General features: G+C 53.1%; 1 protein-coding gene and 1 long non-coding RNA gene across 5 annotated transcripts in view; one reads left to right on the top strand and one right to left on the bottom strand.

The window, feature by feature from the left end:
- The window catches only part of GNG7 (G protein subunit gamma 7), a 125,110-nt gene that overhangs the window by 5,004 nt on the left and 95,788 nt on the right, over positions 1 to 24,318 (bottom strand). Inside the window, exon 1 of one of the 3 annotated variants that reach the window (XM_054717529.1) lies at positions 14,121 to 14,149. The exons of the other annotated variants lie outside the window; for them this stretch is intronic. The gene's annotated coding sequence lies outside the window, so the exon portion shown is untranslated. Of the gene's footprint in view, positions 1 to 14,120; positions 14,150 to 24,318 lie in introns of those variants that run through there. 3 annotated transcript variants of the gene reach the window in all.
- On the top strand, positions 18,313 to 22,544 carry LOC114234823 (uncharacterized). Of its 2 annotated transcripts, none has more exons than XR_008556319.1 (3): positions 18,313 to 18,523; positions 21,670 to 21,823; positions 21,960 to 22,544. It is a non-coding gene; the product is annotated as an uncharacterized LOC114234823 (long non-coding RNA). The 2 variants fall into 2 exon arrangements; XR_003621011.2 differs by lacking the exon at positions 18,313 to 18,523 and adding an exon at positions 19,346 to 19,527.

Below are 24,318 nucleotides of genomic sequence, written 5' to 3'. Positions count from 1 at the left end.
TGAGGGACTCGGCAGGAAAAATACCAGTTTCCTCGGATGGACGGACCCTTGCTCCTTCCCCAGGGTCTCTGGAAGTGGGCTGGGTCACTCTCTGGGGTGGGGCCATCCTGGGCACTGCAGGGTGTTGAGCAGCATCCCTGGCCCCACCCTCCTGATGCCAGGAGCATGCCCAGTCAGGACTGCATTTGTCACCAGATGTGGTCAGTCTCCCCTGAGGGGCAGGTCGCCCCTGGCTGAGGCCCCTGGGCTGTCCGAGGCAGATCACGGGGACACCACACACTGTGGATCCTGAGGTAGCACCCCTCTCTGGAGGGCTGGAGCTGTTTTTCTTTCTTTCTTTTCTAGTGGCTTTTAAAATTCTTTTTTATTTTTTAAAAAATATATATTTTTATTGATTTTAGAGAGGAAGGGAGAGGGAGAGATAGAAACATCAATGATGAGAGAGAATCACTGACTGGCTGCCTCCTTCACACCCCCCACTGGGGATCGAGCCCACAACCCGGGCATGTGCCCTTGACCGGAATCGAACCTGGGACCCTTCCGTCCGAAGGCCGATGCTCTATCCACGGAGCCAAACCGGCCAGGGCGGGCTGGAGCTATTTCATTCCTTCCTTCATTCACTCGTTCGTTTCCTCAGGAAAATCTCACAGAGAATGTCTTGCCATGTGCCAGGCATAGCTCTGAGGATTAGGCTAACGCCGGCCATGTGTATGTGGGCGCCCGGTTCAGATTTCTGCCCTTTCTCCCGGCCCACCTCACACCTGAGGCCTGGCTGTCTCTGGAGCCAGCCGGCCCATGGCCTGGGCTTCCACACCTGCTGCCAGGGGCAGGGGCAGAGCAAAAAGTGCTGGCTCTTCCCTGCGCTGGGGTGGCTTTGGGGGTTGGGGGGAGTTTATGTAGGAACTCCGGGACAGTGGGTGCCAGAGACCGAGGGAGCCGCTTGGTTCTGCAGGGTTCCCAGAGCTTTCCGACGTGCTGGGATCGTGCTCCGCTTTGAGTGTCCCGGGGTGGCCGTGACAACCACCCACTGGACGGCTTAACGCACGGAAACTCACTCTCTCACATCTGGAGGCCGAGTCTGGAATCAAGGTGAGGCAGAGCCGTGCTCCCTCGGAGGGCTCCGGGGAGGGTCCTTCCTGCCTCTCCTGGGGGGAGGGGCGTCCTTGGTGTCCCTTGGCTTGTGGCTGCATCACCCCCATCTCTGCCTCTGTTGTCACGTGGCCTACGCGTCTGTGTCCATATTTTCATCTTCTTATAAGGACACTAATCACTGGGTTCCGTGTAACCTCGTCTTAACTCACTACATCTGCAACAACGCTGTTTCCAGACAAGGTTCCCTTCTGAAGTCCGGAGTGGACACGGATGCAGGGGCCCCTACCGTCTCCCTGGGTGTGGACAGTGTGCTGGGAGTAACCCACTTCGTGTGGGTGGGGGAGTCCAGATAAACCCTCCCCCCGCCCCCGGTCGACCTTCAGCTAATTCAGATTCAGGGCGAGAGATCTCATGCTGTTTGCTCTGCACCAAATTCTGCCTGTGGACCTGTCTCCCCAGCACCCTTAGGAATCAGGTGTCACCTGCCACAGTCTGGGGGATCAGAGCACCTCCCCATCTGCTTCCTCACCCAAAAGAAGGCTCACCCCTTATTATGCCAACAATTCCCGCGTTGCTCTTATTTGGGATAGTTTTCATGGTTCTTCCAAAGTATTTTTAGGAATTTAAATTAGATTTTAAAATTTGAGATGCCTGTCAATTCACATGCAGTTGTAAGAAACGATAGAGAGAGACCGCCCGCACTTTGCCCAGTCCCCCCCTGTCCTCCCCCCCCCCCCCCCCAGGGATGGCAAACTGCACAACCTGGATGCTGGCACCACTGCAGGAAAGACACAGGGTCCCTCCATGGCCCTTAGATGGCCACACCCAGGTCCCCTCACCCACCTCCACCCCTGGCGACCCCTGGTAGGTTCTCTTTCTCCACAAGCTTGCCATCTGGAGAACGTGATGTGAATGCAAGCGTTTGGCATGTAACGTCCCTCCACTTGGTGTCATTCTCGGCTGCTGCTTGTAGCAGTGGGTCATGCCTTCCCACGGCCGAGTCGTGCTCCAGGACGGGGCTGTGCACAGGTTAGCCATGCACCGCACCCGTGGAAGGAAAGACATCGGGGCTGAGTCCTCAGTTTGGCCATCACGAATAAAGCTGCCATCGGCATTCGCGTGAACGCTGTCTTTATTTCTCTGGGGTAAATGCTGAGGAGTGTGGCTGCAGGCTTAATGTTGAAAGCAAATGTCAACTAGTTTTCCAGAGTGGCTGTACCATTTTACATCCCTGCCAGCGATGTATGAGTGATGCTAAGTTGCTTTTGTAGTTTAGTTATCCAAATTCTTCTCTATTCCTTAAGGCAGCGAAGACTCTACCTCTTCACCCCATCTTCATTTAGTGGCCCCAGTGGTGTGGTTCTGAACTGGGATGACGTCCAGGGACATCTGAGGTGGTCACATTGGGTTGCTCTGAGCATGGGGGGTGGGGGGTGGGGACCAGGAATGCTGCTCAACCCCCCATAGTGCCCAGGACGCCCGAGGGGTGGGGTGGGGTAGAGGGTGCAGAATCCAAGTCCAAGAGTCCTGGAAGTCCCCGCCCCAGCCAGGCCGACCTCTAACCAGGTAACTAACACTCTCGTTCTGTCACCACACACTGCATCACTGCCTGCTTGGTAGTCAGGAGGGCCAGGTGGCTACAGAAATTAAAAGCAGATGTTCAAAAAAGTTCTTCTTTGGAATCTAAAGGAGTGGACTGTCGATAAACATGCCTTGGACGGTGCTCCAGAGAGTTCTGCTGAGTGAACAAAGCCGGTCCCTAGAGGTTACAGGCTCTATGGTGCCATTTATGGGCTATTTTGAGATGACAAGATTGTGAGGATGAAGGCGGGATGGGGGTTTGCCGGGGCTGGGTTGGGGTTGCGGCCTGGGGAAAAGGGTGACACGAGATCTCCCTGGCGCTGGAAATGGGGCGTATCCTGGCTGGTGGTGGGTCCGTGCGCCTGCCCAGGTGATAAACTTGCACGGAACTTAATACACACACACAAAACCCCGCAGAAATCTGAATAGGGTCAGCGGGCTATATCAATGCCAAAATCCTGGCTGTGATACTGACAGGGGACTTTGATAAAACACTATCATTTGGGGGGTCGAGGGAAGTAGAAGAGGGCATAGGGGGGATAAAAAGTGATAGAAGGAGACTTGACTTGGGGTGGTGAACACACAATATAATATACAGGTGATGTATTATAGAATTGTACACCTGAAACCTATATAATTTTATTATCTAATGTCACCCCAATAAATTCAATGTAAAGAGGGGAAATCACCATTTGGGAAAACAGAGTGAATGTTACAAGGAATTTCTCTCTGATTTGTTACAACTGCATGTGAATCTATAGTGATCTCCTCCAAAGTTAAAACACACTCCTCCACACGGCCTGCTCCCTGAGTCCCGCAGACACCGGCCCCCTTTGGGGTCAGGGGAGGCCCGAGTGTGTCTGCCCCGGGTGCACAGAGCCCATGTGTGGGCCTCCAGAGCTCTGATTCAGCAGAGAGCTTCAAAGCAGCCACAAAACATCCAACTCAGGGAAAACCTCCCTGCCTCGGCTCAAAAATACCTAAATTACTCAGCGCTAAATATAGATGTGCACAGAGAACAAACGAGGGGGCCCGGGGAGTGTTTTCTTTGGAAGGCCGGGAGTCCTGCTCGGCGTCCAGCGTGTCCACCAGAACCCCAGGACCCCGGCACCTCGCGCAGCCACCCGGCTGTGGTCTCCCTCCTGAGCACTAAGCCAGAGGCGGTGCCGGCTTTCTGTGCCCGGTATGTACCCTGAGAGGCCCCTCTGGTGAGAACCCAGGCCCCAGAGAGCAGCCAGAGAGGTGTGTGTGTGTGTGCTGTGTATGTGTGTGTATGCATGTGTAAGTGTGAGTTATGTGTGTGCACGTAAGTGTGTATGTGATTGCCTGTGTTTGTGAGCATGCATGCTTGTATGTGCATATGTTTGAGTTGCATGTGTGTGTCAGCGTGAGTATATGTGCATATGTGGGTGAGCATACCTGGGTATATGTACATGTATACATGTGTGTGAGTGTGCATGTGTATATGTATGCATATGTGTGTGTGTGTGTGTGTGTGTGTGAGAGAGTGCCAAGATGCCAAGATCCAGACACTGTAGCAGACCCAAGTTACCGCAGACCATGTAGCAGACTCAAGTCCTCGCCTGGCTGGTGTCACAGCCAGTCACTGACTCATGGGCCAGCCATGCCTTCCGGGATGAGACCAAGGCTGGCAGAACAGGAGCCTGCTGAGTCAGCGTGGGGAACACGCCTCCCAGCTGCCTCTCCACAGGAGGCATGTGACCAAGCGGGCACCTGACCTGGCCGGGCCTGCCCGGGCCCAGCAGAGCCTCCAAAGGCCCGAGCAGTGGGCAGGGCCTTGGGAAGCTGGGGGCGGGGCAGACTGCTCTGGGAGGGAGGGGTGAGGTGGTCAGAGCTGCTGGCAGCGGTCACGGGTCACGTCACGTTCTCAACTCTGGGTTCAGCCTCTGCGGAGAGGCTGGCTCAGGCCTGGTGAGCCTGAGGACAAGACTTGGGGTGAGGTTAGCCTAAAAATAGAACCTTGACAAATGCCACCAGGCCCTGGGCTGGCCTCCCAGGGAAGGGCTGGGAAGTCACAGCAGGTGGAACCTGGTTGCACAGAACTGAACACGCTCATGTCTCAAAGACAAGGACGATGAGGCCGCCCCGCCCCCTGTAAGCCTGTGAAGCTGTGATAAAAGGGAGGCTAGTCACCCCCAAAACAGTATAGACCAGAGCCGAGACATGAGGCTCCAATGCACAGAAGAATGAAACAGAACCATGGAGCCCTGGCTGGGTAGCTCAATGGTTAGAGCGTTGTCCTGTATGCCAAGGTTGCAGGTTGGATCCGGGGTCAGGGCACATATAAGAAGAAACCAATGAATGCATAAATAAGTGGAACAACAAATCGATGCTTCTCTCTCTTTATCTCCCTTCCCCTCGCTCTCTCACTCTTAAAACAACAACAAACAACCCACAAAACTATGGAGAGAGTAAGGCTTCCTTCAGTGGGGGCTGCAGGGATGGCAAAAGGGGGGAACAACTAGTTTAGAACAGTTTCTCCCTTGGGCACTGCTGACACTGGGCTGAGTCACTCTCTGTGGGCCGTCCTGGGCACTGTGGGGTGATGGGCAGCCTCCCTGTCTCTGCCCCCTCAGTGCCGGGACCTCCCCAGTTGTGACAAACACAGATGTCCCCAGACACCCCCAGGGTTCCCTGGGGGCAGAATTTAAGGCCTTTACGGAACTCCCTTAGCAGAAGAAAATCTGCAGCTATAAGAGGCTCATTTAGGCCAATTGCGAAGAGCTTTTTGGGGGGAACTGAAATGGTTCCATTTGAATTGAAATAGTCCTGAATGAAAACAGAAGCTTGCTTTAAAAGGGGGGTTAATTTTCTTAGCATCCATACCCTCTGTGACTAGAAGCCACAGACAAGGCCAGAGCTTTCCCTCGACTCAACCAACGACTCATTTGAAGTGCGCAAGAGCAGAGAAGTGGAAGGTGTAAGCGCCGTGGAGAGCAGCAGATATGAATTCTGCCCCAATCCCAAAGCTGTGTGGCTTTGGGAAAGTTACCTCCCCTCTCTGAACTCAGAGCAACACCCCCTCCCTGCTGGTAAACCAGGTCCCACCGGCAGCTATGGAGAGAGACCTCTTTCAGGGACCTGTGGAAACTGCCAAATATAAACACCACTGCTGGAGAGAGGGAACGAGACAGATGAGGTGGATGTTGTGCCCAGTGGATGTGGAAGGGTGGTTTGCTGGAAGCCATTGGGAATCCTGCTCCTCAAGGAGCTTGCTGCACCAAGATGGCCACCCCCTCACCTGCTCAGGGGGACTAGGCAGAGCTTGAAGTTGATCATATGAAAAATAAGAACGGATGAAGCTAGTGGGAGAGCCAGGAATTGAGAGTCCATTTTCATGTTTGACTCAAATCGTGCCAATCCCTTCCCTTCCAAGCCATAAAGTAAGGTGAGATTAGATTCCTTCAAGCTCTGCTCTGAGTTCCCAGAGTCCATAATGACAGCCACACCCAAGTCCATTCCATGCCATTTCTGGACACACTTAGACGTGTTTCAGCCGCTGGTGACCCCGAGTGGCAAAACTCTCCTGGAAGTTTCTGGAAGAAGTAGGGCTATTTCCAGGGACCTCATTCCCTGGGGCAAAGGCAGGCCTGGTTCCTGAAGATCCCACATGCAGGGCGCGTCTGGAAGTTGGAACTTTGGTCTGCCCTGACCTGGGTCTTAACTTCTTCAACCAGAGCATAACAGGGTTGTTCTGAAAGCCGAGAACGGGTCCCGGTGTGTCATTCTGTGGCTCTGGGATCAGGACGAGCGACATTCGTGGCCTCCTCCTCCGCCACCAGGACGTTAAATAGAAATCTGTGTCTGTAGATTTCAGCTCGCACAGCAGTGAATGAGCTGGCTAATACGGAGAGGCCCTGCTGAGGGCAACCAGATAACCTGGACAGAACAGAGAAACAGCTGCTTGAAGGTGCTGTAGGGTTTTTAAGATGGTGAAGAAGTTCTTGTCAGGCTCTGGGGGAGGATGGAAGCCCAAGACCCTGGCTTTTGAGGTTACTTTCACGTGAGCGGAGGATTTGCTGAGAGGCTGGCTGATACCTCTATTAGCCTCACGAGGCTAGGGGCATGCGGCTGAGATCCAGGGCCTCCTAAGGGGAGAGAGCTGGGTGAGCCTCCCTCGGTATGAACTGGGACAACAAAGTGCCACACTCTGAGCGTAAGGGTACACAGGAAGTAGACAGGCACTGACAGCGACTGCAGTTCAGTTTTGAATCATCTCAGTGTCTGATATTGGATTAAGGTGAACTTTAGGTGGCTCGCAGCCCTCGATGCTGGGCAGAAGTAGACATAAATCCTCTCCGGTGGAAAACACCATCATCCGAGGCTTCACCTGATTTCTACAGACAAGTCTGCAATCACAATGTGTAGCACGCAGTGAGAAATCACCAGGCACACTCGGAGACAAGACCACATGAACACAAATCAACAGAAACAACGGGCAAGGCAAACAGGCTCCAGGGGTTCTATGCATGGGAGCTGGTAGAGGCGTTAAAACAATTGTGTTAATTATGTTCAAAGAGAAACATAGGTGAGGTGGGAATTTTAGCAGGGAATTGGGAACTATAGAAGAAGGAACCCATAGACAGGCAGAAAGTGCCAGTATCTGAAATGTAAGAACACAATGGGGAGTTCCAGTCCACAAGGCAGCGCAGGTAAACACGGTACCTGGAACCTCCCACAGCTGAGAAAATTACAGCTAAATGACAGAACAGCTATAATGCAGGACATCTGAAATCTAGCTGCACCGAAGTCCTAAAACTAAGGATATAAAGAGGAAGCCACATCAAGACGGGCAGAAAATGTAACGGTGACGAAGGATTGCAGAAGAGTGGAAAATGCTGATCACATGGAAGCAGAGGTCTGTTTTACATTCACTGAATTTGGAAAAAAATGCAAAATATGTGTAACTTCCTTGTTGAAAAACTAGATAGCTCTGTTGTCATCAGCTAACTCCAGTCTAAGAAAACCTTTATTAATCGAGAAGAAACAAAAGCATGGGAAGACCAAATAGATGAGGACTGGTAAGCTAGACTCTCAAGTTCATTAACTGTACAACACAACGTCAAAAGTGCAACAATACATGCTGCTTCGGAGTGTTTATAACTTTTGAAGTAAAGGGAAAAGAGAAGAAAAAAAAATCTCTAAAATTTCAACCAAAATACGTTGAGTTTATATCTTTTTGTCTATTTTTATACTTCTTATAATGTTTGCTTTTGTCCTGAGTATATATACACAGGGTGTCCCCAAATGTACACACACTTAACAGCTGATAGCTCAATTAATGTTTCTTTCTTTTCAGATTTAACCTATTGGAATTAATAATTATTCAAAGTGTTTATACATTTTTGGGACACCTGTATTGTATAGTATATAAAGAGTTTCTCCCCCCAAATCTGTCAATCCTTGAAGATAGTCCAACAGAATACTTACGTTTACTTTCTATTTTTAAAACCTTACTATGGGAAATACTCTTTGAAAATATGTTATGTGCACACTTGTGAAAAAAACCCCACACAAAACCATAATGGAGTAAATAGTATCACTGAAGACAACTAAAGAGAACATTAGTGCACTGGAAGGCAGTTTGGGGGAAATATACAGAACGAAGCCTGGAGACACAAAGGGAAAGAAACACAGCAGAGAAGGTGGATGCAGAGGACGCAGTGAAGTCTGATACACAGGTAATTGGAAGTCTGGAAGAAGGAGAGGGAGAATAAGACAGAAGAAATCTTTGAATAGATAAATTTCCCAAAACTGATTAAAAAAAAAAAAAAGACCGCAAGCCACAGATTCCACAAGCTCTACACCCTCAGGCAGGATCTTAGAAACCAACAGAGAAATGGCCAGTAAGCATATGAGAAGGTGCTCTATGAGCCCTAGCTAGTTTGAATCAGTGGAGAGAGCGTCAGCCCTTGGACTGAAGGGTCCCAGGTTCAATTCCAGTCAAGAAAATGTATGCACCTCGGCTGCAGACTCGATCCCTGACCCTGGTTCAGGGTGCACCTGCAACCAATCAATGTATCTCTCTCACATTGATGTTTCTCTCTTTCTGTCTCTCCCCCTCCCTCCCACTCTCTCTAAAAATCAATGGAAAGATATTCTTGGGTGAGGATTAACAACAACAAAAAAAACAACCAAAAAAAACAAAACCAAAAAAAAGATGCTCAATGACTAGCCATCAGGGAAATAGAAATGAAAACCACAATGAGAGATATGAGAGACTGATTCATAACTAACAGAGTGCCAAAAATTAAAAAGACCATCAATACTAGGTATTGGAGAGGATGCAGAAATGCTGATGGAGTGTGAAATAGTACAATCACTATGGGAAACAAGTTTAGCAATTTCTTACACATACTTAACCTATGACCCACAATTTCACTCCTTGGGATTTACCCAAGATACATTAAAAAAAAATGTATTTCCACAAAAATACTTGTACAAGATGTTTGTATTCTATCTAATAAAAGAGTAATATGCAAATTGACCACACCTCTGCTACACCCACAAGCCACACCCACCAGCCAATCAGGAGTGGGTATGCAAATTAACCCAACAAAGATGGCTGTGGCCACAGAGAGAGCAGGAGGCTTGGGTTTCCCTGGCAATGGAGGAAGCCAAGCTTTCCGCCTGCCCTGGCCTGCGTTGGCCTCTGCTTAAGGCTACAGAGTTTCAATTATAGAAGATAAATAAATCCCAACAAAAATGGTGGCAGCCACGGAGCTGGAGAGAGCAGGAGGCTTGGGTTGCCCCCGGCGATGGAGGAAGCCAAGCTTCGGCAGCCCTGGCCTGACTTGGCCTCCGTTCAAGGCTACAAAGTTTCAATTATAGAAGATAAATAAATCCCAGATCCCAGGGCCTCTGCTTGGGTCGCCAGGGGGGCGTGGCTGGCCTGCAAACCACCACAGGTCCCTCGCCCAGGCCACCCCATGCCCCAAGGGAACCCCACCCTGATCTGGGACACCCTTCAGGGCAAACCAGCCGGCCCCCACCCATGCACCAGGCCTCTATCCTATCTAATAAAAGAGTAATATGCAAACTGACCATCACTCCAACACACAAGATGGCTGCCCCCATGTGGTCAAAGATGACTGCCCCCATGTGGACACAAGATGGCCACCACAAGATGGCCAGCAGGGGAGGGCAGTTGGGAGGGACCAGGTCTGCAAGGGAGGGCAGTTGGGGGCAATCAGGCCTGCAGGGGAGGGCAGTTAGGGGTGACCAGGCCGGCAGAGGAGGGGAGTTGGGGGCGACCAGGCCTGCAGGAAAGGGCAGTTGGGGGGGAGGGGACCCAGGCCTGAAGGGAAGAGCAGTTGGGGAGGACCAGGCCTGCAGGGGAGGGCAGTTAGGGGTGACTAGGCCTGCAGGGGAGGGCAGTTAGGGGTGACCAGGCCTGCAGGAGAGGGCAGTTAGGGGCAAACAGGCTGGCAGGGGAGCAGTTAGGCATCAATCGGGCTGGCAGGGGAGTGGTTAGGGGGTGATCAGGCTGGCAGGCAGAAGCAGTTAGGGGCAATCAGGAAGGCAAGCAGGCAAGCAGTTGGGAGCCAGCAGTCCTGGATTGTGAGAGGGATGTCCGACTGCCCGTTTAGGCCCGATCCTACCTGGATCAGGCCTAAATGGGCAGTCGGACATCCCTCGACGGGTCCCAGATTGGAGAGGGTGCAGTCTGGGCTGAGGGACACCCCCCCCCCACATGCACGAATTTCATGCACTGGGCCTCTAGTGTCTTTATATTTATAATAGCAAAAATTGGAAACAACACAAATGCCCATCAACAAGAGAATGAATGAACTGTGGTCATGCATACCATGGACTATGACTGCACAATAAGAAAGAACGATGTACTGATAGATGGAGTCACAGGTGTGACTTTCAAAAGTATTTTGTTAAGCAAGCGAAGACAGACATTAGACATGTTATGTATCGTGTTTAAGTTGTTGGTGTACACAGATGTATATATTTGTCAAAATTCATTAAACTGTGTAGTTAAGATCTGTTCATTTTACTAAATATGAATTATACCTTAATAAAATCAGTTAATTACAAAACAAATAAACAAGCATAAGCTGCCAAAGAAAAAGGGCCAACAATCAGGTGGAAAATTCTAGTGAAAATTCTAGGCCTGCTGAAAACAAACTTCAAGTATGAGGGGAAAAGACATTTTCAAGGCAGGGGTGAGGGGAGGAAGCAGGGACATCTATAATACTGTCAAAAATAAAAAAAATATTTATTAAAAAATTTTACCTTTGTCTAAATCTAAATAAAATAAAATAAAAAAATAAGAGGGAGACTTTTTTTTTAAATCCTCACCTAGGATATTTTCCCATTGATTTTAAGAGAGTGGGAGAGGGAAAGACAGAGAGAAATATTGATGTAAGATAAACACATTGATTGGTTGCCTCCTGCAGGTGCCCCAACCAGGGCCCAGGGAGGAGCCTGCAACCGTGGTACGTGCCGTTGACCAGCTAGGGCAGTGGTTGGCAAACTCATTGGTCAACAGAGCCAAATATCAACAGTACAACGATTGAAATTTCTTTTGAGAGCCAAATTTTTTAAACTTAAACTTCTTCTAACGCCACTTCTTCAAAATAGACTCGCCCAGGCCGTGGTATTTTGTGGAAGAGCCACACTCAAGGGGCCAAAGAGCCGCATGTGGCTCGCCAGCCGCGGTTTGCCGACCACGGAGCTAGGGCAAAAGAGAGACATTTTTAACAAAGAACAGACTTTCTCCCCAGCTGCCCTGCCTTATTAAAGGTAAAATAAAAGGATATTAGAGAAAAATGATCCCAGATTAAAAGCAGGACATTGAGAAGGACTGAAAACAAACAAATAAAGGATGAGGAAGGAAAGGCACTTGATGAAATAATGAGAAAGTTCCCATGGAAAACAGGAAGTGAAAAGCCTTTGGAACACACATGAATCGTGAGCCATCAACTCTGGCCAGTTCGTCGCATACTCCAAACAGTTTATCCACAATGTTCTGTGCATCTGCCTTAACAATTTTATAGTGCTATTTTTTATTACACTATTTTGGCGATTCAATTCCAGTGACTGGAGTTCTCAGTATTACTTTAGGAGTTTACTAGTGACATCTTATTTGAATTGAGTGACTCTACACACAGGAAAAGATGAAGTCATCATCTGAAAAAAAATACCTATTCGTCTCCATGCGTCACGACTGGTCCAGGGCCAGGGTGACAGCTCCCAAGTCCAGGTGTCCCCATGTCTCCTCAGTCAGTTCCTCTTAGCACTCAGCAGCTGAGGGGTTTTGCTCTGTCCTGACTTCGTTTTGCAGCCTTAGAAACGGAGGCTCAGAGACAGGCAGTGATTTGTTCCAAGTCACCCAGCTATCACGTTGCAGAAATGCAATTAAAAATAGTACGGGTATGGGGTGCTGGGTCTGGGAGAGCCCTGCGGCCACCAGGCTCAGGGAAAACCACGAGTGACATTTAATAGCAAAAAGCCTTAGCTTCATGCCTCCCAGCTCGTGGTGTGCCAGCCATGCCAGGCTCTCCGAGTCCTGGGCATTTCCCCCAAGGACCAGAGCAGGCTCTCCTGCCCGCTGCTGACAGGGCCACCCGGGTGCTCTTGGGAAGCGTGTGCGTTCCTTGAAAGGCATCGACTCCCCTGCACGACGTGGAGAAACCCCTTCCAGGGCTTCTCAAGGTCACATTCCTGTTCTCTTTTCTAGTAACAGGCTCAGGTGGAGCAGGCTCTACGGTGCCATTTGGACTCTGGGTTTTGCCAAGGCCCTGGACTGTGTGTCCCGATTGCCCACAGGAGGATGCGTGGCAAAAAGGTACCAACTCCCCCTTGGGGGCAGGCATTCTGAACCTCAGTGTCCTGGGGTACAGAGCCAAGATGCCGACAACAGCCCCTGCAGGGCCCTGGGAGCTCCAGGGCTGCCAGGAAAGTGGATCTGCTCCCTGCCATCCTGGCACACACCCTGGGCATCCAGAGCAGCTCAAACCTGCCGGGAATGTCTCCACTGGGGAAACAGAAGCCACTCAGACTCTGGGCTGGGGCTGGAGTTCCCCGGAGACCCGAGAGAGCTGACTCAGCGCCTCTGTGGGCCGGTGAGGCCATCCCCACCCTCTGAGGTGTTTTCCAGTTGCACAGGAAACAATGAGAGCGAGACACAAAAATGCCAGCAATCCCTCCGAATTCCGCACATAGCTCTCATAGCTGGGACCAGAGCCACGCCCAGCCTGCTGGGTACGGGGAGCGAGCCCAGCCGAGCCGCCGCTGCTTAACAGAAGAGAAAGAACCGGATGCCAGCGGAGGCTTCTGAAAGTTGGCCAGCTGGGCTGCATAAAAGGAAAACAATGTGAAAAATGTGCCCGGCAGGGCTGAGGCAAGGCAAGAAGGGCCTCTGAGGAGCAGCTCCTGGTTCTGGTGCCCACTGAGGACCCCTCCTGGAGCGAGGCTCGGCAGTCCCCAGCCCTGTTGGAAAGAAGGGAGATTGGGGCTGAGCTCAGGCTTCCCGGGGGCTGCCTGCAGCAGGCGCGGTCAAGTCCGTGTGCTGAAGGACGGACAGCCCTGTAGACTGCGTGTTAGACAGGCTGGCCCCTGGGGGAGGCCACAGCCTGTGCCTCTTCTCTGAGGCACATTCTCCATGTTGGGGTTCCCTCACACTCATTCCCAAGTTCATGAAAATGGGTGGCACAGGAAGATGAGAAAAGTGGGGTTCTGGATTCAGTTCTCCCACCAACCTGCCGCCTGACTGTTCTGCGTCTCAGAGAGATGCATCTTCCAAAGCAGCATGACCTCCAGGCCCGGAAGAGGAGGGTTGGCGAGCCCAGGGGGCCTGTGGCTCTCCGTACTCCACATAGGCTAACCAGTGTTCTGCGTAGGAGGGACGATGCAGGGTTGCCTCCACCCGCTGCTGACAATGGGGTGGATCATTCTCTTTGGGGGGCCTTCCTGGGCTCTGCGGAGGTTGAGCAGCATCCTTGGTCTCCACCCACTCAAGGTCCAGGTGTGACAACCACAGATGTACCCAGACATGGCCCAGTGTCCCCGAGGGAAGACTGGGTTAGAACCCCTCAAGAGAGCCCTCCCATACACACTTCTTTCCTGAAGTTTGCTGTTAAAGACAAGAAGGGTCCCTACCCGGTTTGCTCAGTGGGTAGAGCATCAGCCTGAGGACTGAAGGGTCCTGGGTTTGATTCTGGCCAAGGGCACATGCCTGGGTTGCGGGCTCGATCTCCAGTGTGGGGCGTGCAGGAGGCAGCCAATCAATGATTCTCTCTCATCATTGATGTTTCTATCTCTCTCCCTCTCCCTTCCTCTCTGAAATCAATAAAAATATATATATTTATAAAAAAAAAAGACAAGAAGGGGAACCACAGGAGATGGGAAGTAGGGTTTTTTTGGTAGTGTGCTGCTGGTTTCAGGCCCCACCCTGAGTCAGAACCCAATCTCACCTGTGGTGTGCAGTGACCATGTGTACAAGAGGACCCCTACTTCTCCTGGGGGCGGTTTGGCAATTACAGGCACTCTCCACGCCTGTTATGTCACACTGAACCTTCCCCAGCAACCTAGCAAGGGCTCATGAGGGCCTGTGTGCCTGTTAGGAAGATGAGACAAGGTGTGGCAGCCACACCTCTATGATGACCCCAATGACCTTGTGCAATCACCTCTCCTAGAGTGTGGAGGGACTCCAGGCCAAGGCCCTGGCAGGTGGCACTGGTGACTTTAAGGAAGGCTGATAATCTTTGGTGGGTCTTCTTTAATCAGGCAAGCCCTTAAAAGGGAGCAGAGATGATCTGAAGCTTGAAAGGCATTCAATGCAAGGGAGACCCTCTGTTGCTGGCTTTGAAGATGGGGGCAGGTGGTGAGGAATGGGACAACTGCTAGGAGCTGACAGCCAGCAAGGGAACAGTGACCCCAATCATGCAGATGTAAGGAACTGAATCCTGCAACCATCTGAATGGGCTCAGATGACCTCAAGCTCCAGATAAGACATTTCAGCTGCAGCCCGTGAGACCCTGAGCAGAGATGCCAGCCTGGGCATGGCCTGGCTTCTGACCTCCAGAACCATGGGCTGGGACATGGGTGGTAGAAGCGGCTGAGTTTGTGACAGTCTGTTATGCAACCCAGATAGCAGCTACACAGGCCAGGTGGACCAGAGCGGTGTCTCCTCACTGTTGGACAGGAGTCTTTCTAGTAGAACTCTGCGCTGGGCGTCAGTCACGTGGTAATTCCTGCTGGCTTTCACTATTGGCTGCTGAGCATGGACACTGAAGTGAGTGTGCAGCATATGTGCTTTCTCCCATTTCCCATTATAGCAGCCCTGAGGTGCAGGGATAGCATTACAGCCAGAGCTTCGCCATTAGTGGGCTAACCCACTCCCTGTGGTTCCTGTAAACGGGGACCTGAGTGCTGTGTGCACTTCATCCCTGATGGCACAGGCCTCAGGGAATTCCAGCCCGAGAGAGCCCTGGCTGCTTCCAAGCAGTTCCGCAATGCTCCTCACGTCTTCTCATCCAGGCTTGAGTGACCGGCATGCCCGGTGAGTCAGAGCCCAGGAAGGTGGCCTTGGGGGGAGGGGGGAGGACGGTTGCAGCTGGCAGTCCTTGGGGGCTGCAGTGCTTAACTCACTCACGCTTCCTGGCAGCAAATCGAGAGGGGAGGGGAGGAGGCCGGCATCAGCGACTCCTTGTCTTCCGAGAGAACAGCCTTCATTTTGCTTTAAAACTTCCGGAACTGGTAGCTTAACAGCTCACACTGAGCTTCTGAATTCCTTCCCGCCAGGGCCCAGCCTTCAGACACTCACCCCTGCCTGTCATTAAATAGGAAAGAACAAGACTCAAAAACCCCCAAACACAAACCTCCAGCCAGATTCGACAGGAGGGCAAATGGTGCAGGGTGAGGATGCAGGCTCTTCCCCGGACCAAGGGGCTGACTGCTCTTGGGCACGCTGTGATCAGAATAAGAGAGGATGTTTTGTTGAAAGAGGAAAGAAAAAAATCCCTAACCAAAATAAAATGAGATGGAGGTTTGGGAGAAAAGCAGCTTTGAAGTACTGTTGGGAGCTGTGTTTGCAGACGCTTGTCCACATGCACCTCTATCAATGCACATTTCTTGCACACCTACTGTGTGCACAAGGCCTTGGCTCTGCACACCTCCGGGGTAACCTTTGTGCCATAGTCCATGTCACAGAAGCCCCTAGAACAGGGGTCTCACCCCAAGCAGTCCTGCCCCCAGGGGACACTGGGTGATGTCTTGGAACATCTGTGGCTGTCACGACCGGGGGTTGCTCTTAGTGTTGAGTGGGTGGGGGGGCAGGGATGCTGCTCAGCATCCGACAGTGCCCAGGACGGCCCTGCAGAGAACGACTCAGCCCCAATGTCTGCAGTGCCAAGGGGGAGACCCTGCCCGAGACTCTGTAGAAACGTGCACACAGCGTGGACAGCACATGCCAGGATAATAAAGTCAGGGAGGGGCACGTTCTTTGCTGTGTCCCCAGCAGCTGGGATGGGGCTGTCCTCTAGCCCCCAGCAGGCTCACCGGATCTACAGGGAGATCTGGCTGCTGCTCTGGCACTTGAGTTTCAGTACAAGGCAGACACAAAACCTCTTTGATGCCCCTAGCCCCGAGCAGCCAGGGGTCAAGCAGGTACCCTTTGCCTCTGTCCTCACCCCTGATGTTCCCCAGGTCTCCAAACACCAGGCCTCTCCCTACCCCCCCTCCTGTGCCTGCAGCTCCTCCAGCGTCACGGTCACCCTGGCCAGTGTGGGAAAGGGCGGCCACGTGAGGGCCTTTTGGTGGAACTGCGGGGGCTGTAAAACCCTAGTGGGGACTCTGTCAGGCAGACACTTCCCGAGAAAAGGCATGCACCGCGCTGAGAACAGCGTCTTGTGATTCTCTCTGTCACCAGTCCCTTTGTGTGCAGGCTAAATTAGTCCCCGGGCAGCTATATTTAGAAAGAGCCAGAGAAAAGGGAATGAATGAGGTGCCCACAAGCCAGGGAAAAACAGAGCGGCAGAGCGGGCAGATACTGCCGGCGGCACGGAGCGTGGAGCCCGGGAATAAGCGGCTGTGGGCGCCAGCGGACAATGAGCCCGAGGTGACGGAGGGTGACGGAGGGTGACGCTGCAGCTGATGTGCGGGCAGCAGAAAAGGCTTTCTCTGTCCACTCAGAGGATGACTGCAGTCATGTGAGAATTTGCAAGCCTGGTACTGGGGCTGGCCAGGATGCCGAGCGCCTGTCGTGCACTTCTTTAGGCTTCTGGCACTTGAGGACGTGCTGTCACCCTGGCCCAGTGAGGGTGCAGCCCGGGAGCCAGGGGCAGGGGGGCTGGGAAGGGAGAGGAGGCAGTGCAGGCCCTCCCACCGTGGCTCAGACAGATCCTTCTCCATCTGGGCCTGGACAAACTCCTAAGCACCCTGCAAAGCCCTGTGAAGTGCCATCCCCTCTGGGAAGCGCCCGGCCTGCTGTCCGTGCACAAGCAGGCTGCACTGAAACCCTTCCGCGTGGATCCACAGCTCCTGGGACATTTCTTGGGCACCGTATCTGTTTCCTGTGGCTGTTGTCACAAATCACCACCAACTGGGGTGTCTTAAAACTACACGTCCATTCTCTGGCAGTTTGGGGGCTGACGCCAGAGGTGGGCAGGGCTGGTCCTTCTGGAGGTTCCAGGGGAGAACCATTTCCAGCCTCTTCCAGCTCCTAGAGGCACCGCATCCTGGGCTCATGGCCCTTCCTCCATCTTCACAGCCAGCAGCACGGCCTCTGCCATCCCTGACTCTCACCCTCCTGCCTGCCTCCTAGGAGGACCTTGTGATGACACTGCCCCCCCACCCCCCACCCCCCACCTCCCCGCCTGTAATCCAGTGTCATCCCCATCTCAGGCTCCTTCACTTAATCCACCTGCAAAATCCCTTTACCATGTGAGGCCACATGTCCACAGGTGCTGGGGATTGAGACGTGGGTGCCTTTGGGGGTCGTGGCCAGGAAGCTGGGCACCTGCATAGAAGGGACTGGTGGCCACCTTGCAGGTGTTTACCGAGGACGCTCCCTGAGGAACTCACTCTGTCCCCAGGGCCAAGCTCTCTCCTAGGACAGGGCCCCCCAGGACCAGGCAGCTGAGGGCAGAGCACCTGACTACACCTGCCTGCCTGCCCTTGGCACACATGCCCTCAAGGACGGATCTAGAGCCAGGTCACTGGTTGGAGCTTCCTGTGCTGGGCTCTGTCTGGGTTGCTGGTCAGCAATGCACTGCAGGTGCAGCACCATATCACAGGGCGGCTGCTGGTTACCAGGCATCTGTGCGCTCTCCAGGGATGCCCGCTCCACTCTGAGGCTGTTCAAGTCCCGAATAAAACAGATCCAGAGAGACTCTTCCTAGGGACTAGCTATAAGTAGGGACATTTTTCATGTGAAAAATGCAAAGTAGAAAAAAAATAAAACAAAACAAAAAATCCCAAACAATAACCCAACCAACAATGTGATTAATTAAAGTTTTAGAGGGTTCTCACTTGGCCCCCAGGGGACACTGGGAGGTGTCTGGGGACATCTTTGGCCATCACAATTGAGGGGTGGGGCCAGGGATGCTGCTCAACAGTGTCCAGGATGGCCCTTCGCAGAGGATGACACAGCCCCAGTGTCAGCAGCCAAAGGGGAACCCTGGTCTGAGGAATGTCCCATCCCATGAGCTGGTTTCCTGTGAGATGTGTTCCTTGTTTTGGTCCCACCAGGTCCAGGTGAGAAGCTGGGGTGGGCTGAGGCTACCAATGTGGCTTCCAGGCTCCTGCTCCTGGCTCACGCCATGAATCCTCAGTGTCCAGGCTGGTCACCTCCTGAGGGGCCCCAGATGCCCACCAGGTATGAACAGGAGGGTTTGAGATCAAATGTCAGGGTGCCCTGCCCTGGACATCTGGATGGGCCCCTACTCGGGTGCCAAACCACTGTGTCTGGCTGGAAGCTTGACCCTGAAACACAGCTATGCGAGGGTTGGGCAGCATAGAAGCAAAAGTCTGGGTCCAGGATGCAGGTTTCGGCCAGTGTAGGCAGAGGTCGCTTCGAGACGCCACCACGGAGGTGTCACTGGGCTGCATCCTCATTTGGGGACATGACTAGGATGGAAGGAGCCACATCAGCATTGTGGTGTTAAGCTTGGCATTTGGTGGAACCTTCCAGAGAAGGGCAACCGCAGAGGCCCCTGCTGAGGATCCCAGTACCTGGCGCCCCAGTGACCAGGAGGGAGGGATCTCATTGCCCGGGTGCCCCCGGGCCACCACAGGGCTGCAGGGAGCCAACTCTGGATTTGCAGAAAACCCCCTGGAGAAGTGAGCTTATCTCGGTAGCCCAGAGGCCTCCGCCCTGAAACAAGGCTTCAATGGCCTACACGGAATTTCTAACAAAGAAACCAAGTGTCTGCTTCTGCTCATGCTGACATCCCCTTTTGCGTCGGTCCAAATTCCATCACGCCTCTTCTCGTTAATGCTGAGATGCCACCCCGCCCCGGGCCACCCGGAAGTGCTGATGGGGCTCTCGCTGGAAAGGGGAGCAGTGGCTACCTCAGGGCTGGGCACTCACTACTCAGACTTAGGAAGAATGGTTTGGGCCCAAACCGGCACACAGGAAGTGGGAACAATACACAGAATTCAGAAATGTGATCTCGCGCTGGCTGTCTTGATGAAGTGAGCAACTGTGTATAAGAAGCTCACCTGGCAAGGTGCTGTGGGAGACCCCCTACGAGCTGACGGCAGGCTCCAGCTGACAGGCAGCAAGCAACAAGGTCCACAGTCCTACAGCCTCAAGGAAGCATATTCTGCCAGTACCCTGAAGGAACTAAGAAGCAGGTGCTCTCCCATTTGACCCTCCAGGTAAGAACACAGCTAGGTCTACAACTGGATGGGGGCCTGGTGAGACCCAGCTGCTGTCCCCATGCGGACACTCCCAGGGAAAGTGACCACAGCTCTGGAGGGCTCTGAGGGGCCCGTCCAGATGGGCAAGTGGCTGTGCAGCTTGGGAGGCCAGGTGATCATTAATTTTACATGTGCACTTGGTTGGGCCATAGGATGCCCAGATATGTGGTCCAATATTATTCTGGGTGTTTCTGTGAGGGTATGCCTGGATTGGCATTTAAACCAGTGGACCTCAAGTAAAGCAGATTGCCCTCCCAAATGCAGGTGGGCCTCGTCCAATCAGTTGAGGGTCTGAATAGAACAAAAGACAGATCTCCCCGAATTCTCTAGCGACGGCCTTTGGACGGCACCATCGGCTCTCCTAGTTCTCCATCCTACAGATTTTGGACTTGCTAGCCTCCATGATCAAGTCCTTAAAACAAACCTTTCTGTATATGCACAGCCTATTGGTTCTCTTTCTCTGGAGAACCCTGATTTATATGAACTGCCAAGTGCTTGATGGTCAGAGAGAAACGAACTCATGTCCTGGCCCCATTGTCCACAGTCAGTGGGCCTTGCCAAATCTCCCTGCTGATAAGCCTTAGTTTCCCCACCTGTAAAATGGGGATAAGGAAATTTGTTCCTTGAGGATCCCATGAGAATGGAATAAGACAGAGCCGCCCACAGTCAGTGCCTGATGAACGGCTGCCAAGTCGCTGAGTGGGAGCTGCAGATAGAGAAGGAGCGGAGGGGGGTGAGGAAGGAAAGGGACAGCGGTCACCAGCAGGCATGGCTGCTTGGGAGCAGGGCCGGGCGCGCAGTGCTCCCTCAGGGCCACAGCCCAGCTGGAGCTGGCTGAGGCTTTGTGTCATCTCCTCCAGCAGGCGCTGCACCTCAGGGACCTAAGCCCACAGCACTCGGCCTGCAGCCTGAGCCTGCTCTCCTGACACCTGAGCCCTAGTGGCTCCACTGAGGCCCTTGCAGGGGAACACACACTTACTCTTGGGTCTCTGGCAACTGAGTCCTGATCCCTCTGTCAGGAAAATGGGCGCGCCTCTGTGCTTCTCTGACGGGGAGTGTGAAAGGACTAGTGACCGTGGCCTCTGGAAACCGCAGGGAAGTGGCCACAATTCAGATCGTCATCGTGCTCATTCACCGTCACTGTTACTGCTGGGCCGGGCTGGGCTGAGGCAGGGAAGGCGCTCGCCTTGGGTGCAAAATCTAAGGGCACCGAAAGCTTAGCCATCATGATGGTTCATACTTCCATGCCATGTCTTTATAAAAGGTCAAAACGAATGTAAATCATCCATGGCAAGCCAGATATCAAATTTTCAGTTAAAGACAGGTAACTGAGGCCCAAGAACTAGGGTGAGAGCAAGCCAGGCCCTTTATTTAAAATTTCACCTTTGCCCTGGCCGGTGTGGTTCAGTTGGCTGGGTGTCATCCTATGCACCGAACGGCTGCCGGTTCAATTCCTGACCAGGGCACATGCCCGGTTTCAGGCGGGATCCCCGGTACTGGGCATGTAGGAGGCAGCCAATCGACGTTTCACGCTCATATTGACGTTTCTCTGTCTCTCTCTCCCCTCTCCCTTTCTCTTTCTCTAAAAATCAATGTAAAATCTTAAAAAATAATAAAATATTCACCGTGTATTTTTCTTTTGGCATTAATTTTGAATTTTAGGAGCTATTGCTACATTACGATACAACTTATGGCTATGACTGGGTTTTCAGTGCCCAGGGCGAGTGCCTGGCTTCCCAACCCTTCCCGTCCCCCCAATTGAGGCTCTGCCTCCGACACTGGCAGGCTGTACAAGCAGAGGTCTAGCACCTTCGGGAGTAACTGAGGCCCAAGAAGCACAAGCTAGAGAGAGGGGAGCCTTCAACAGGCTGAATGATGAGCCCGCCAGGGGACCAGGGTGTGTCAGTCCCCGTCCCAAGTATGAGAGGTGACATGAGCTCCAGAGCTAAGCTCCCCACCCCCAAACCAGCCCTCCCTGCACCCCACCAGTGAGCCCTGCAGGGAGGTCTGCCTGAAGGTCCTGAGAGGAGGTCCCTCTGGTCCTGAGATAATCCTGGATTGAAAACCGGTTCGAGCTACCCTGCTGCTTATATGTCCTAGACAGAGAAACATGTCCCGATGCCCTTTCCTTCCCAAATGGATCACGGAACTCAAGGAAATCAGACACACTCAGACAAGCGATGGGCCCCAGAAGAAGTCCCAAGGCAAAGGAGGAAAGACTGTGAATGAAGAGGAAAATGCAGCACACTGAAGGGTACATGTGGGGATGCAGTGAGGGCAGCACACCCCGGGGGGTGGGGGGTGGGTGGGGGCGGGGGGGGCGCGACACAGGCTGCAAATGCCTGCGTCCAGGACGATCTGGGACCTACCACCTGACTTCACATTCTAAGGGACTAGCACGGGAAGAGCGAGCGAAACCCAGCGCCAGCAAGAGGAAGGAAATGACAACGCCACAGAGGAGAAAACGAAACGAAGGCTAGAGAAACGAGAGGAGGACCCGTGAAACCAGAAGCTGACTCTTTGAAAAGGTCAGGACGTTGGCAGAGTGTTAGCCTGGACGATGGAGAAAAAAGAGGGAAGACGCAGTAACTCGAGGGAGAGCAGGGCACGTTGAGGCCTTTGGGAAAGGAAAGCATTAGAGGAGGAACGGAACACGTTCCCTCCAATTAGGTAATCGGCACCTATCTCGGAGCCGCCTGGGCACGGCACGCCGTGTTTCTGTAGCGGGGGCCCGGTAATCTCGGTGACATTCTTGGGAAGCTGCAGGATGTTATTTCCGTGGCGGAGATGAAAGGCATCCGCCCACTCGGGATGGTGGCTGGGAGGCCAACCTGAGATCTAAACTCAGGTTTCCTGGCTCCGAGCCCAGAGCTCTCCTCACGGTGACACAATGCCCAGTACGCCGTGCGCGCGTGAGATACTGTGGCTTGTTTGTTCCTTTTTCTCAAAAACAAGAGATTCCAAGCTCATGAAGTAAAGATAAAATGCTACGTACCTTTTATAGTTTTTCCAAGAAGCGCTTTTCTACCCTATTTTAAAAAGGGGGGAGGGGGGGGCGCATGGTTAAATCCTTTTTTTTAAACCATCTCCAGCTTTTCTCAGATAAATGCTTTGCTGTTGCCAAAAATGTGGCACGTGTCCTCCAGGGAAACTGGGGGCAAGTCCCCTTTATTCTTCACACTGATCCATTCAGAAAGACAATCCTATTTTCTTTTAAGCGGGGGGGGGGGGGGGGGGGGGGCGGAAAGAGTCACGTTTTCTTCTGGAATTTGTATTATTCCACTTTGGAACACGAGGACCCCAAGTCCAGCCCATCGGATGCACCAGCAGAAGAAAAACAAAATATCCAGGCATCGAGCCGTGAGTGTAACGGGTGGTGATTTTCCATGTCTGGTTTTTCACTTTGATGGAAGCCACGTGCCGGGTGAAAAAGAAAAAGGGAGAGCTGGAAAAAGTGAACTCGGGGGCAAACCAATTAACCTCGGCCGGACTAGGTGACAGGTATATGGGCGCAGGAAGGCGAGGGATCTGAGGCGGGCCGCCCAGGGCAGGAGGTCAACAGGAAAGGAAGGAAGTCCCCATGATCGAGCCCCGGGGGTGGGTGGACTCAGGCCCTTCACAGCCCCTGTTTTCCAGGGAACAGGACCCGCTGCCCCAAGCAGAACCCTGGACAACTCGGGTAGAGCCACAACTCTCTCTGATACTCCAACAGAATGAGGGGTCCTGGGGCCACTGGTAACCCTGAAATTGCATGCCAGCCTACACCCTGCTCTCCACACCGTACCAGCTGCCCTGAGAATGCACCACCGGGCGGGGGGGGGGGGGCACCTCCTTTCCTGATTTCTGCCGAGGCACGGAGGAAGAGGCAAGCAGTGACCCTGTCTGTCCAGCTCAGTGTGGTCTACACGGGCGGCACCAGCCTTCTGTTTGCAGATGAGGAGGTTCAGGCCTGGCTGCAGGTCTGTGCGTGTAGCTTGACCAGAAGGATGCCCCACGCTGTGCTCCCAGGGGTCCCCTGAGTTGCTGGTTGAGGATCACACTCCAAAGCTTGCAGCAGACCAGCCTCCAGTGCTGGGAGGCTGGCCTTGCGGCTTATTCTGCCATGGACTTGCCCTGGTGAGGTTCGCAGAAGCTCCTGCCCCGGCCAGTGTAAGCCCCTTCCTGAGCTCCGAGGCCCACAGGAGAGCAGGCTGCTTCCCTCTGGCTCTGGAGGTCCCCTGTGGCCGCTGAGAGCTGGTCCCTCTTCCCTTGCAAACATTTGCTTTTCCCAGAAACCAATGGGGATTTTTCCATCTACACAAAGGGATGCACCAGGGCTGCTCCTCCTGGGTCAGAGCCGAGGACCACTGTGGACCTGGGGTGGGGGTGGGGTGGCACCAGAGGCTGGGGGTGGGGTGGCTGAGGTCAGGCAGGGACCTCCTACCCTGAGGCCCACCAGGGGAGGCCCAGCCTGAGTGTCACAGGGGCTCTAGGGTCTCAGCCACAGGAAGGTGGTGACTGGGGGTGGCTTTCTCTAAAGCAGGGGTCTCTCTCCCCCTCAGCCTTGCCGACATCATGACCATCCCAGGCACTGTAGGCTGCGAAGCAGCATCCCTGGCCCCCACCCACTCAGTGCCAGGAGCACCTCCAGTTGTAACAACCACAGATGTCCCCAGATATGGCCCCGTGGGGCATAGGATCACCCCTGTTCGAGACCCCCTGCCTGAAGGGAGGACTGGGTGACACACACACTGAAATAAGGCGCCGAGT

The sequence above is a fragment of the Eptesicus fuscus genome, chromosome 6, assembly GCF_027574615.1.
Source record: "Eptesicus fuscus isolate TK198812 chromosome 6, DD_ASM_mEF_20220401, whole genome shotgun sequence".
Taxonomy (NCBI): domain Eukaryota; kingdom Metazoa; phylum Chordata; class Mammalia; order Chiroptera; family Vespertilionidae; genus Eptesicus; species Eptesicus fuscus.
The sequence above is the reverse complement of the archived record's forward strand: the minus strand, read 5'-3'. Positions and strand labels throughout refer to the sequence as shown.